General features: G+C 43.4%; 1 protein-coding gene, 1 long non-coding RNA gene and 1 other non-coding gene across 15 annotated transcripts in view; 2 read left to right on the forward strand and 1 right to left on the reverse strand.

The window, feature by feature from the left end:
* The window catches only part of FGF1 (fibroblast growth factor 1), a 107,639-nt gene that overhangs the window by 66,557 nt on the left and 27,732 nt on the right, over positions 1 to 13,350 (forward strand). For 2 of the 12 annotated variants that reach the window (XM_008014788.3, XM_008014798.3), the window contains exon 1: positions 11,884 to 12,010. The exons of 6 other annotated variants lie outside the window; for them this stretch is intronic. The gene's annotated coding sequence lies outside the window, so the exon portion shown is untranslated. Of the gene's footprint in view, positions 1 to 11,854; positions 12,011 to 12,049; positions 12,341 to 13,350 lie in introns of those variants that run through there. 4 more of the 12 variants (XM_038006618.2, XM_008014792.3, XM_008014795.3 and 1 more) reach the window with 4 other exon arrangements.
* LOC103244713 (uncharacterized) overlaps positions 1 to 13,350 on the reverse strand; it is a 301,134-nt gene that overhangs the window by 59,624 nt on the left and 228,160 nt on the right. The gene's annotated exons all lie outside the window — the stretch shown is intronic.
* LOC119618335 (small nucleolar RNA SNORA36 family) lies at positions 6,707 to 6,843 on the forward strand. Its single transcript, XR_005234661.2, has one exon. It is a non-coding gene; the product is annotated as a small nucleolar RNA SNORA36 family (small nucleolar RNA).

Genomic DNA, 13,350 nt, shown 5'->3' on the forward strand with positions numbered 1-13,350 from the left:
GGCTGAGGCAGGAGAATCACTTGAACCTGGGAGGTGGAGGTTGCAGTGAGCCGAGATTGTGCCACTGTACTCCAGTCCGGCAACAGAGCAAGACTCTGTCTAAAAAAAACAATAAAATAAACCTAAATGCCCAACAATAAAAGGTTAGTTGACACAGTTTTGCATGTTCCTATCGTGGCCTCCAATGCAACCATTACAAATGAAGGTGTAGGTTTCTGTTTATTAACGAAGGGGAAATTCCTAATGTATTGAGTAAAGTCAGATCAAAGAGTAGGTTATAAAACAGTTCTAAATATATATATATGATTCTGCTTTGTAAGATGGTTACATCTCTATAAACAGAAAAGTTAACAGAAGGTATCTCTGGCAGATATGATCATGGACAATCTTTTAAAAGTTTTCATTGTTGTTTATCTGTATGTTCTAATTTTTATATCACTCCCTTATAGTTAAGCGTTTGTAGGTGGTCTGATGTCCCCTGCTTTGGTGAACTGATACAACACTAAAGCAGCAGACCTTAAATATTAATTATTTGTTTCCCAAAAGTATGGTACATGTGCTCCTGTTGATAAAAGAGAAATTCTGAGTGGTACTGAGAAGTATCTTTGAACAACACTGCAGAGAGAAAGGAAACCCCCATCTTTAAGTCTCCTTAGTCATTTTGTTTATTCAAGGAGAAAACCTTGGCTTGGGACAATTATGTTTTCAACTTCCCTAGAAGAACTGCTCTTCTCTCTTTATAACCAAAAGAGCTCAGCAGACAGGAGGCAGCATCTAAGCAGAAGTCAATTCCATTGCTGTGCTTCATTGTATTGATCTTTATCACTACCTTCTATTTATAGGAAATGTTTGCAATTACACCAGGGAGATAAAGCTTGCTTTAAATAAGAAAATTAGGCCGGGCATGGTAGCTTGTGCCTGTAATCACAGCACTTTGGGAGGCTGAGGCGGGTGGATCACCTGAGGTCAGGAGTTCAGGACCAGCCAACATGGTGAAACCCCATCTCTACTGAAAATACAAGAAAATTAGCTGGGGGTGGTGGCACACACCTGTAGTCCCACCTAATGGGGAGGCTGAGGCAGGAGAATCGTTTGAATCCAGGAGGCGGAGCTTGCAGTGAGCTGACATTGCACCACTGCACTCCAGCCTGGGCAACAGAGGAAGACTCTGTCTCAAAAAAAAAAAAAAAAAATTAGCCAATTTAAATAAAATTTAAAAGTAAGGAATGAGTTGAGCAGATAATGATCAAAGTAAGGAAGTAAGGAAGGCAGCGCACGTGTATTGAAGTCTGAGGCAACAGGTGTTAACTAAAGCTACCCCTACTGGAATATCTGTGCACTGAAATATCCCAATAGTTCCCCCAGGTCTTCATTTCTATCTTATCATTTTAATATAAAAACAATAGCATGGAAATAATAAATGAGCAATTTGCTCAAGTGATGACCCAGCCAGTGGGGAAATAATTTCAGAACAGGATTCTGAGAATGTCCAGATAAATCCTGCTGGGAGAGTGATTGGAAAGAGAGGTTCCTAAGAAGAGATAAAATATCTTTGCAATGTTTGCCCTGAGGAAAGAGGCCCTTCCACAGGAAGAAGGTCAAGTCCAGTCTATTTTTGTAAGTGTTTTTCAAGTGGTTAGCGGACGTATTTCCTGTGGTTCCCAGGAATTCTGCAGCAGGCTCTCAGGAGGATGTTGGTGATAGGGAACAGGGACTTGATGAGCGAGAATCAATAATTATCTCTATATTTGCTTCACTTTTTTCTATAAAAATAATCTAGGGGAAAAACACTTGCTTTAGAAGAGCAAAGTTCATTACAACAAGAGCAGAATGGGACATGAAAGTCCCTTAGTGTGTAGCAGAGTCCTTAGGTCAAGATTCTACAAGTTGAAAATTTATCTGTTCACTTGTTCCCTCCCTCCCTCATTTACTCAATAAATATCTGAGCAATTCCTCTGTGCCGGCCATTGTTTGAGGGTTGGGCAGAAGGTGTTGAATAAACGTGGCTTCTATCCTCCAGCAGCTTACAGTCCAGTGTGGAAAAAAGATGTCAAACAAGGAAACGCATGGATGGATATATAATTAATTACAGATGATGGTGAATGTTGGAAGGAAAAGAACAAGAGGCTGAAAAAGAGAATCATGGAGGTAGAGAAGGAACTTACCTTAGTTGGGGAGGCCAGGGAAGACCTCTGAGGAGGTGGCACTTCAGCTGCCCTCTGAAAGGGGCATGGGATGCAGCCCATGGGAAACTGTTAGGGAAGGGCACTGCTGCAGAGGGACCAATTTGTAGGAAGGCAGTCATATGCAGGAGACCATAGTGGGCTCAAGGACCCAAGGGTACATGCAGTGGCTAGAATAGAGGGGCAAAGGGAGGGAGGAGCAGTAGGTGAGGCCAGACCATATAGGGTCTCACAGGCCATGGTAAGGATTTGGATTTTACTTTATGGAAATGGAAAGTCATGAAAGGTTTTAAGCTAGGGAGTAGCCAATCTGATACAAACTGTAAAAGATCTCTCTGGCTCTGTGTGTAAAAGTGATGGGAGGGGGCCAAGAACAAAAGACGGGGCTATTTCAGAAGGTAAGACAGGAGCTGCTGGTGGATTGGACCCACTGTGGACAGTGGGGTTGGTAGTAAGTACACAAACGTGATAACCCTTCACGGCAGTCCAAGGGCTTGATTAGCAGACCTCAGAGAAGTCAGCCAGCTAACACAGCTGGGACTAGGGTAAGGTGTGGGAGACACTTGCTTTGGGTAAAAATGTACTCAAGCACTCAAGATAAATCATATCTTAGCCTGCACACGGTGGTTCACGCCTGTAATACCAGCACTTTGGGAGGCCGAGGCGGGCGGATCATGAGGTCAGGAGATCGAGGCCATCCTGGCTAACATGGTGAGACTCCCGTCTCTACTAAAAATACTAAAAATTAGCTGGCCGTGGTGGCAGGCTCGTGTAATCCCAGCTACTCGGGAGGCTGAGGCAGGAGAATCGCTTGAACCTGGGAGGCGGAGCTTGCAGTGAGCCGAGATTGTGCCACTGCACTCCAGCCTGACCAACAGACCAAGATTCCATCTCAAAATATATATATATATATGTATATATAATATCATATTTTAATGCAGTATTTTTTAAAAATTCAATTTAATGCCAAAATATCTCTGAATAGAAAAATATTATATAATAATAATAAAGAAAGGATGAATAACAGTGATAATGTGAGCAAAACAAACTTGAAATGGGCCCCCACGAGGCTTACATTAGTGTGCACGTACAACGGTGTGGAGTGAGACAGACAATAACAAGTAAATGAAAAAGTAAATACGATCCTGAATTATCATAAACATCATGAAAGAAACACATTTCGGTCTGAGATAGAGGACAAGGAAGTCAGGAGGGCTTCCTTAGATAGGCTGGGCCTAACGCAATTGGATTCGGAGGCAAACGCGCTGCCTGGAGATGCTATGTGTGAAGGAAAATTTTTGCAGCCCGGCGCAGTGGCTCATGCATATAATCCCTGAACTTTGAGATGCCAAGTGGAAGGACTGCTTAAGCCCAGGAGTTCAAGACCAGCCTGGGCAACATAGCAAGACCTCGTCTCTACTAAAAATATATATATATTTTTTTTTAATTAGCTGGTCGTGGTGGTACGTGCCTGTAGTCCGAGCTACTCAGGAGGCTGAGGCAAGAGGATCACTTGAGCCCAGGAGTTTAAGGCTGCAGGGAGCTGTGTTCGTGTCACTGCACTCAAGCCTGGGCAACAGAGCAAGACCCTGTTACACACAGAAAAATAATTTTTGCAAATCAAGCCTATCAAACTTCCTACATTGTATAAAATTTTACAATCTAGTAACTGGAAAGTTTTGAACAGATCTATAGAAAAGTTACTCTCACCACTGAGGGTTCAAGAGTACAATATCTTGAAACACTAGAAAATGTTCTGCCTTCAGTCTGCCCCACCCCAGGGGCCTATCTAAATGTCTAGATTTATCAAATTTCATAAGAGCCCACTGAACCTGACAATGCCAAGAAGGAGCCAAGGTATGTAGGATCTTGAATGTGAAGAGGAATTATGTGCGAAAAGATGGCAGCTCCGAGAAGCAAGGAGAAGTCACTCTGGCGTTCCTCCTTACTTCTTGTTGCCTAATCTGCTTTCAAAGGCCAATAAATTCAAAATTTTCCATTTTTCAAACAACCCCACCCAACACAGTGATTCTTTAATCTCTAAACATGACAGGGGGCAGTGGACATGAAGGATATGATATAAATGGCTTTAAAAGGTCAGTTAAAAAAAAAGAAACAAGGAGAGAAACCATGAGGAGTTGAAGGGATAAAAGCAAACCATGTTTTGAGCTACCTGCCAAAGTTAAAGAAAACTCCCATCAGAGGCCATGTTTGACTAATGAGTGTACTGCCATAGTTATTGGCAACTATCTCTAGCCTCATGGTTTTTCTGATAACTGGCATCTTTTCTTTTCTTTCTTTTTTTTTTTTTTTTTTTTTTGAGATGGAGTCTTGCTCTTTCACCCAAGCTGGAGTGCAATGGTGCGATCTTGGCTCACTGCAACCTCCTCCTCCTGGGTTCAAGCGATTCTCCTACCTCAGCCTGCCGAGTAGCTGGGATTACAGGCACATGCCATCACGCCTGGCTAATTTTTTGTATTTTTAGTAGAGGCGGGGTTTCATCACGTTGGTCAGGCTGGTCTCAAACTCCCGACCTCGTGATCTGCCTGCCTCGGCCTCTCGGCTGATTACAGGTGTGAGCCATCGTGCCCAGCCCTGATAAATGGCATCTTGACTGCAATGTGCACCTCCCTGAAGACGCTAGATACCAAGGCAGACTTATCTCTTAGTATAGCTTCTTGGATTCAAGACTTTACTCACCTCCAAGCCCTTTCCGCCCTTATCAGATACCAGTCATATCCTGGGGCCTTTGGTGATGTTCTCTTGCTCCATCTCCTTCCCGTAAAGGAGGATTCCTCTGCCTGCTAACAGCTGGGTTGTGAGTGGAGCCAGGTGTAGAATACTAGTGATGTGGTCACAGGACCATGAGAGCCGTCAGTGGTGCTGAAACAGGGAGCAAACAGTGCAAATGGGAGAATGGTTTCTTTTGGACTGTTTGTGTGGGATCAAATGGAGTTGGCAAGTATATGGAACCTCTAAAAATAGACCACATCTTTAAAAAGAAAAACTGCAAAAAGAAATAATTTTACATTGTCCTAGTGTAGGCTCTGCAAAACTTGGCCCTTGAAGGCTAGCACTGGGGCAAGTGACTGTTTTCTTTCTGTCCTTTGGCTGTGACACCAACTGAGTCCCTTTGCATATCCTGGGCCCTGCTCCCCTGCCTGCTTCCTGTGTGGTGCTTGGGGCATGCTGGGGCCTCCATGGCCCCCTTGGCCCCTTTCAAGATCCAGAATAGAGTCTGACATATGAAATGAGATCCACGGGGTTTACATTCCTTCTTCGTATCCAAGCACCTTAATACACAAACCCACACGCTGGGATTGCTAACTGTTCTTCCAGAGATGCCTGGATATTGTCTGCCTAGCAGAAATATGAGTTTTGTGCTTTTTATTTTTTAATGTTTTGAGGGAGCCTGGGCCCCTTGGAAATGGGGATGACATTATAAACTGATGTTTCGGAACTGAGGGTTTTATTATTGACTAAGCCACAGATTTGCTTTGGTACGCTGTCCAGCCTCTCTGCATTACACTTCTGTTGGCTGGAGAAGAAGGGGAGGTGTTGCCCTAGCCCATATGATAGAGAAACAGCAAATTTAAAATGATTATGAAGTACCTCATATAGTGTCTACATGACAGTTATCCAGAGATGTTTGTTTATTCATCCCAAATGCTCCGGGAAACCCCAACTGCTATCACAGTTCAGATAATCAACCCATTAAACACAGGTTCATATTAACAAGGATAATGACAGCTGACATTTCCTAGCACTCACTATATGCAAGCCCCCTCCTGGGCCTTGTCCTGTTCCTTTCTCATGCCACTGTGATGAGATCAGAGCTCTTAACAGCTTCCTTTTACAGAGAAGACAACTGGGGACCAGAAAGGTTACATGACTTGCCTGGTTTGCAAGAACTTAATGACACAGCAGAAACCCAAATCCAGCTCTACGACTCTCAGGTTGTGAGAATTTCCATTTTCATGACATTTCCAACCCAGTCTGAAGGGGTCTCTGGCCTCTCCCCTGCCCTTCATCTGCAATGGCAAATGGCTGCCCTGACAAGGGCCAAGATGGTCTCACAGGCTGCAGGGTCGCCTAAAGGAGGCACAAGAGTGACAATCAGGAAAGTGCTGATGGTGGGACGCCACACCCGGGTGAAGAGGACAGGCCATCAGGGGAGGAACTTGCAAAGTTCCATTCAATAAAAACAGATATCTCCTTTAGAACATGAACAAATGGACTGTGCACGTTCCAGGGGCTGGTAGAATAAAAAGAATAGTGAAGCTCAAGGGTCACTCAGTTCAAGGGGCATTTTATTCTCTTATTCACATTTATTCAGCAATGGAAATAGTGGACTCCGGAGTCAGCAAACCCTACCTTCAGATCTCAGCTCCAACACGTTTTAGGTTGGTGCAAAAGTAATTGCGGTTTTGCCGTTACTTTTAATATTTAGTGGTATGACCTTAGAAAAATGACGTAAACTTTCTGAGCCGCACTTCATTAGCTGCCAAATGGGGGAACTCAGACAATGCCTTGAGTTCAGTCAAGGACAGCTTCCCTTTTCTGTTAATTAAACTTTGGAAATTTGGGGCATTAAAACAGGCTAGGGTAGGTGATTGCACAGAGAATATTATTCTATTCATTTCCTTCCTAGCCAAAAAAAAGAGCAATACTTTCCTAACACAATTTGAGGATTAATTAATGTAATGTGCTTGGAACCACATCTGGCATACAGTAAATGTTCAAAAAGGGTCATTATATTATTATCTGTGGACATATTTCATTATTTACGGGTAGGTCCGGAGTCGGCTATTGAGTAACAAATGGTGGGGCAAGCCCTCAGCATTTCTAAAGAGATAACAAACACATACTTCAAAAGACTGCGTCTGGAGAAGCTAAATATTCTAGGTCAAGAGGGAAGGAAAAAAAAAGATGCAGCAAACAGACCATCTTCCTATAAGCTGGAAGGTTGGCTGATTTCGAGAAAGGAATGTCCTTGCTGGGCTGGTTCTGGAAATTGTAACTTGCACAACAACAGATTCAAAAGATTTTTGGAGACACGTCAGTAAGAGAAGGCTAAAGGAGGCGGTGAAGGGCTGCCAGAGCCCCTGCAGAATCACTTTGCATTTGGCGTGAAGCCCTGGGGTTTTAATGTGTCCGTCTGCAGGAAGGATATTTCCATTTAAGATGTGTGCAGATCTTCAGGATGGCCCAGGGCCGGCAGGATGGTTTGGACCATGGTGTACCATTAAAGTTCAGACAGAATGGGGGCCGGCAGAGCACGCCATTGCACCAGGGAGCACTCTGTTTTTCCTTTTGGAGTGGATGCTGTTTTCTCTAAGCACTTAAAAGAATTCCTGACCTCCAACTGAATGATGCTCTATGAGGGGAAGTATTTTGTGGGTGAATAAGCTAGACTGCAGAGAAAAAACATCCAGAATCAAGGGAAGAAACAAAGGATACTAGAGGACACCCGTGTGTGTGTGTATGTGTGTGTATGTGTGTGTGTGTGTCTGCTTGTAGTTCTCTACTCTTTGTTAAGAAGTGTGCAAGTTGGGGCTGGGACTGAGCTGTTTGGTGACACAGCTGGATCAGATAACAGCCCCCACTTCCTGCCAGTTACACTAGATGCAAGCCTCTATGTCCCTCTTATCTGAAACATGGCTTGATGAGTCTAGTATGGCTAGATTGTAAACTCCTTAAAGGCAGCAACTGATTTCTACTACCAACCCGTAATCCCTTATTTGAAAAGCCTTGGGCTAGATATGTTTCAGAATCCAGAACCTGGGTAATTTTAGAGAAGTGGTATGGTGTATATATTGTATATTATGGAACAACTCCAGTGCAGTCTGGGACACTACCCTAGAATCAAACACATTAGTAACCATCCAGATTATATAAGTATTATTAACACAAAGCACAACAAATAGACTTTAAGTCTCAGGACAGTTTGGGCCAGGTTTTGCCACAATCTATTATGAAAGAACGTCTAGCTTTTAGAGCTTTTTGAATTTCAGAATTGTGGATTAGGGATCTCAAGTCTTTCTTTTTCTTTCTTTTCTTTTTCAAATTTCCAGGACATCTGCAGCATTCTGCCCATGGCAGGCACTGAGTAGAAGCTGTTGATTTCTAGAGTATGTGACATCGTGATTTCCCTCAAATAATATTCGATTCTAGAAACCAGGGGACAGTTTATTCTCAGTGACTTGGGGAGTCTTTAGAATTAAAAGTATCCTAAATTAAAGAACAGAAGAGAAAGACTATTAAGAGAAGGACTATTAAGCCCATTCTCTGTCATCCTGAACAGTAACACATGTAGACCCACGAAATATACTGAAAATTCATCACTAGCACATCATGTTGAGCACCTAAGCAAATGAGAGGAGTGCATCATTGCATATAAATGACAATGGAAAGTTCTAACCTATCACTTAGAACACAGTATTTTTCGAATACTCCTAAAATATTTTTAAATGGGCCAGGCGTGATGGCTCATGCCTGTAATCCCAGCACTTTGTGAAGCCAAGGTGGGAGGATTGCTTGAGCCCAGAAGTTTAAGACCAGCCTGGGTAACACAGAGAGACCCCATCTCTACAAACACATTTTTAAAAGCCAGGCAGCCGGGCGTGGTGGCTCACGCCTGTAATCCCAGCCCTTTGGGAGGCTAAGGCAGGCGGATCACCTGAAGTCTGGAGCTCCAGACCAGGCTGGTCAACATGGTGAAACCCCATCTATACTAAAAATGCAAAAATTAGCCAGGTATGGTAGCGGGTGCCTGTAATCCCAGCTACTCGGGAAGCTGAGGCAGGAGAATCAATTGAACCCAGGAGGCAGAGGTTGCAGTAAGCCAAGATTGTGCCATTACACTCCAGCCTGGGCAACAAGAGCAAAACTCCATCTCAAACAACCAAACAAAAAAAAAGTTAGCCAGGCATGGTGGCCTAGGCCTGTAGTCCCAGCTACTTGGGAGGCTGAGGTGGGAGGATCGCTTGAGCCCAGGAATTTGAGGCTACAGTGACCATGAGTGTACCACTGCACTCTGCACTCCAGCCTGGGTGACAGAGCAAGACCCTATCTCAAAGAAAAAGAAAAAAAAAAAGGCCGGGCGCAGTGGCTCACACCTGTAATCCCAGCACTTTGGAGGCCAAGGCGGGTGGATCACAAGGTCAGGAGATTGAGACCATCCTGGTGAACATGGTGAAACCCCGTTTCTACTAAAAACACAAAAAATTAGCTGGGTGTGGTGGCAGGCACCTGTAGTCCCAGCTACTTGGGAGGCTGAGGCAGGAGAATGCTGTGAACCTGGGAGGTGGAGGTTGCAGTGAGCCGAGATTGCTCCACTGCACTCCAGCCTGGGCGACAGAGCCAGACTTTGTCTCAAAAAAAAAAAAAGAAAGAAAGAAAAAGAAAAAAAAAAAAAACTTAAAAATGAAAGGACTCAAAATATTTCTAAATATGAAAAATCAAATTTGTTCAATCCTAAATCAATATCAGATGATTTATAAAAGTGACAAACGGGGCCGGGCGCGGTGGCTCACGCCTGTGATCCCAGCACTTTGGGAGGCTGAGGCAGGCAGATCACCTGAGGTCAGGAAACCAGCCTGGCCAACATGGTAGAAACCCCGTATCTACTAAACGAATGCAAAAATTAGTTGGGTATGGTGGCATGCGTCTATAATCCCAGCTACTCGGGAGGCTGAGGCTGGAGAAATCACTTGAACCCGGGGGACGGAGCTTGCAGTGAGCCGAGATTGCGCCACTGCACTCCAGCCTGGGTGACAGAGCAAGACTCCGTCTCAAAAAAAAAAAAGGTGACAAAAGGTTATACAGCTTAGGTGATAGTCAAGCTAACACCTGTGGAATGCTCACAAGTTCTCCAGTGCTGAGATTACAGTGACTCTGTTCAGTAGCTACTGTTATGTAGCCCCATTTTGCAGATGAGGAAACTGGGGCACTGTGAGAATGAGTCATTTACTAGTGAGTGTCCAACCAGGATTCAAACCCAAGTTTAGCAGTATGCTGGGTAAACCAGCTATCAGAGGAGAAAAAAAAAAGAGAGAGAATTTTAAAAGCCCTGGCATTTGCCAATTTCTATGATATAAATGCTCTCACCAGGGTTAATTTCAAGATATTAATGGTTTAATAATAGTAAAATTCCTGAATATTTAATAATTGGCTTACATGAGCTTGTGGGAGCTGTCTCCTGCACACCATTGTCAAGTCCATCCCATAGTCAGGTCCACAGTTTACTGTCAGCCACGGAAGATGAGATTTCAGCTCATGGAACAGAACTGGTTTTGGGGACAGCATGCTGAGATGCTAGCCCAGGCCAGACAGCCATGGCTACACTTCTACCTTAGACCCAGTACAGATCACAGAGGGTGGAGTAGAAGAAAAAGACAGCAAAGAACACACTGCCTCCCTTTCTTCGGCAAACTTTCCTTCACCAGGGAGTGGAAGGTGGGTCCCTGCCAGCCTAACACGCCTTGGCAGAAATAACAAAACCTGGATTTTTTTTCCAGGCCCTACAAATATTTTTCTTGGTTAGATAAGTTCAGACTTGAGACTAAAGGAGCTGATCACTTCCTTTCTGAGAGCCTTAATTTCCATAGTATTTTCTTTAAAGAAATAAGGAAGTATTTATTACAAGATGAGGACAGGGTTTGAGCCTGCCTTTAACCAAAGGTAAGGTATTCTGGCCTAATTTGAACCCAATTAAAACATATTTAGGCTCTCGGCTTAGCTTTTTTGTCAATACCTGTAGGACATCACCTGCTAGTTAGGTAGTCTGATAAGACGTTCCATGAGAGGCTCCTGAGAAAGGACTGACCCTTCAATCAACAAGAATTCACAGGACACTAATTATGCATAGGTATTTGCTCAATGCTGGATACAGAAAGAAAAGGCATAGTTTCTGTCCCAGGGTCTCAGAGACTAATGAAGGAGTCAGTCAAGTATACGAAGTTAAATTACATTCATTTGCTTATTCAACAGATGTTTATCAAATGCCCATTGGGTGCCAGGCATTTTGCCAGGCACTGGGATACCATTGTGAGCAAGACCAATTGGTTTGTACTAACATGGAGCTGACAGTCCAGTCATGAAAAGAGACATTAAATAATCACAAGAGTGAATGTGTAATTAAACACTGGTAGTAAGAGCTATGAAGAAATGTTAAATGGTCCTATGAGAACTGGAGGAACCTGATTCAGTTCAGGGAAGCCAGGAAAGGCTTTCATGAGGAATTGAGAGTTGAACTAAGATTTGAAGAAAAATTAGGAGTTAACCAGGGGAGCAGGGGAGAGAGAAAGAGAGGAACATCACTCCAGAAGGAACAGCATGGGCAAAGGTCCTAGGGTGGGAGGGAATCAGAAAATGGAAGGCAAGTTTGGAGGGAGACGTGGTGGGAAATGAGGCAGAAGGGGAGTAAGAGTTGAACCTCCTGCAGGCCACCGCAAGGCTTTTGTTTTTGTCCCGGAGCAATGGGAAATCACTGAAGAGTTTAGGCAGGAGGATATAGATGGGAATTACACCCAGCACTGCAGTGAAGTAAAGGAAATGCTGTCTGCCGTTGAGAGAGCACAGGGGAATGAACCCACCTAAACTGGTATATGTGAATTTTAAGAAAGAGCAGGAAGGTTAGGGTTGGGGGATGTGTCCAAATAAGGCTTGCTTGAGGAGGAAATATCCGAAATATCCAGCTAAATTTTTGAAGGGTGAGTGTGACTTAGCCAGACCATGGTGAAAGGGTGGAGGAAAGGAGAAAGAGAGAGAGAGAGCAAGAGAGAGAATACTGTTGGCAGCAGAAGAATGTTTGGGCTAAGATCTGGGTGAGTATGAGGGTGTAGGGGGACTATAAAAAGAGGCCAATAAGAGAAAAAGTCACAGGGTTAATGATGAGAGCCTCACAGGTCATGGCAGGAGTCTGGGTTTTATCCTGAAAAACAATGGGAAATCAATGACCCAGACAAAGATCTACAGCGGGGGAGTGATGAGTTAGAATGGTCACTAGCAGCAGAATTGACAGTGGATTGAAAGAAGGCAGTGCTGGAAAGGTGAGACCTGCTGCAGCAGCCCAGGTGAGACAGGTGCTGGGTCTGTGCTAAGGCAACAGCAGTGAGGCTGGAGAAAAGAGAATGGCTTTAGGAGACACTAAAAAGGTAAAACTGAAAGGGCATTGTCACCAACTGAACGGGTGGGAGTGATTTCTATTCTGCCCAAAGAACAGTCTCAATGAAACATTCTTCTATTTGGGTTGTCTTGCCTTATGACCTGGTACAGGGTCAATTTTTGTAAATGTTCCATGTGTCCTTGATAAGAATGAAGTTCACTTCATTGTTGGGTACAAGGTTCTTTTATATACTCATCAATTAAATTTACTAGTGGTGTATTTCAATCTTCTACATACTTATTAATATTTGGTGTCTGTTTGCTCTGTCATTTATGACAGAAATGTATTATAAAATCTCCCACCATAATTGTGGAGTTGTCATTTTCCCTTTACATATTTCTCAAGTTTTGTTTTATGTATTTTTGAGGCTACGTTATTAGATATATACATGTTTAGAATTTGTATATCTTTCTGTTGAATTAATCCACTTATTATGTGGCAATCCCTTTTATCTTTAGTCATTCTTATTGTCTTAGACCTATTTTATCTGATATTAATATAGCCACACGAGTTTTCAAAAATTTTTTTTTTTCTTTGAGACAGAGTTTTGCTCTGTCTCCCAGGCTGGAGTGCAGTGGTGCAATCTTGGCTCACTGCAAGCTCCACCTCCCGGGTTCTCACCATTCTCCTGCCTCACCCTCCCCAGCAGCTGGGACTACAGGCGCCCGCCACCACACCCGGCTAATTTTTTGTATTTTTAGTAGAGACGGGATTTCACCGTGTTAGCCAGGATGATCTCTATCTCCTGACCTTGTAATCCGTCCGCCTGGGCCTCCCAAAGTGCTGGGATTACAGGCGTGAGCCACCGCGCCTGGCCGAGTTTTCTACTTTTTTGTTAACATTTGTCTGGTATCTATTTTTCATTCTTTTACTTTTAACCTTTCTATGTCATTATGTTTTAAATGTGTCTCTTGTAATCAGAATGCAGATGGATTTTTAAAAAAAAAAGTAGCTAGTAAATTTAGCACATTACATTTATTGTGATTATAAATATATTTG

Source organism: Chlorocebus sabaeus, chromosome 23 (assembly GCF_047675955.1).
Source record: "Chlorocebus sabaeus isolate Y175 chromosome 23, mChlSab1.0.hap1, whole genome shotgun sequence".
Classification (NCBI taxonomy): Eukaryota; Metazoa; Chordata; class Mammalia; order Primates; family Cercopithecidae; genus Chlorocebus; species Chlorocebus sabaeus.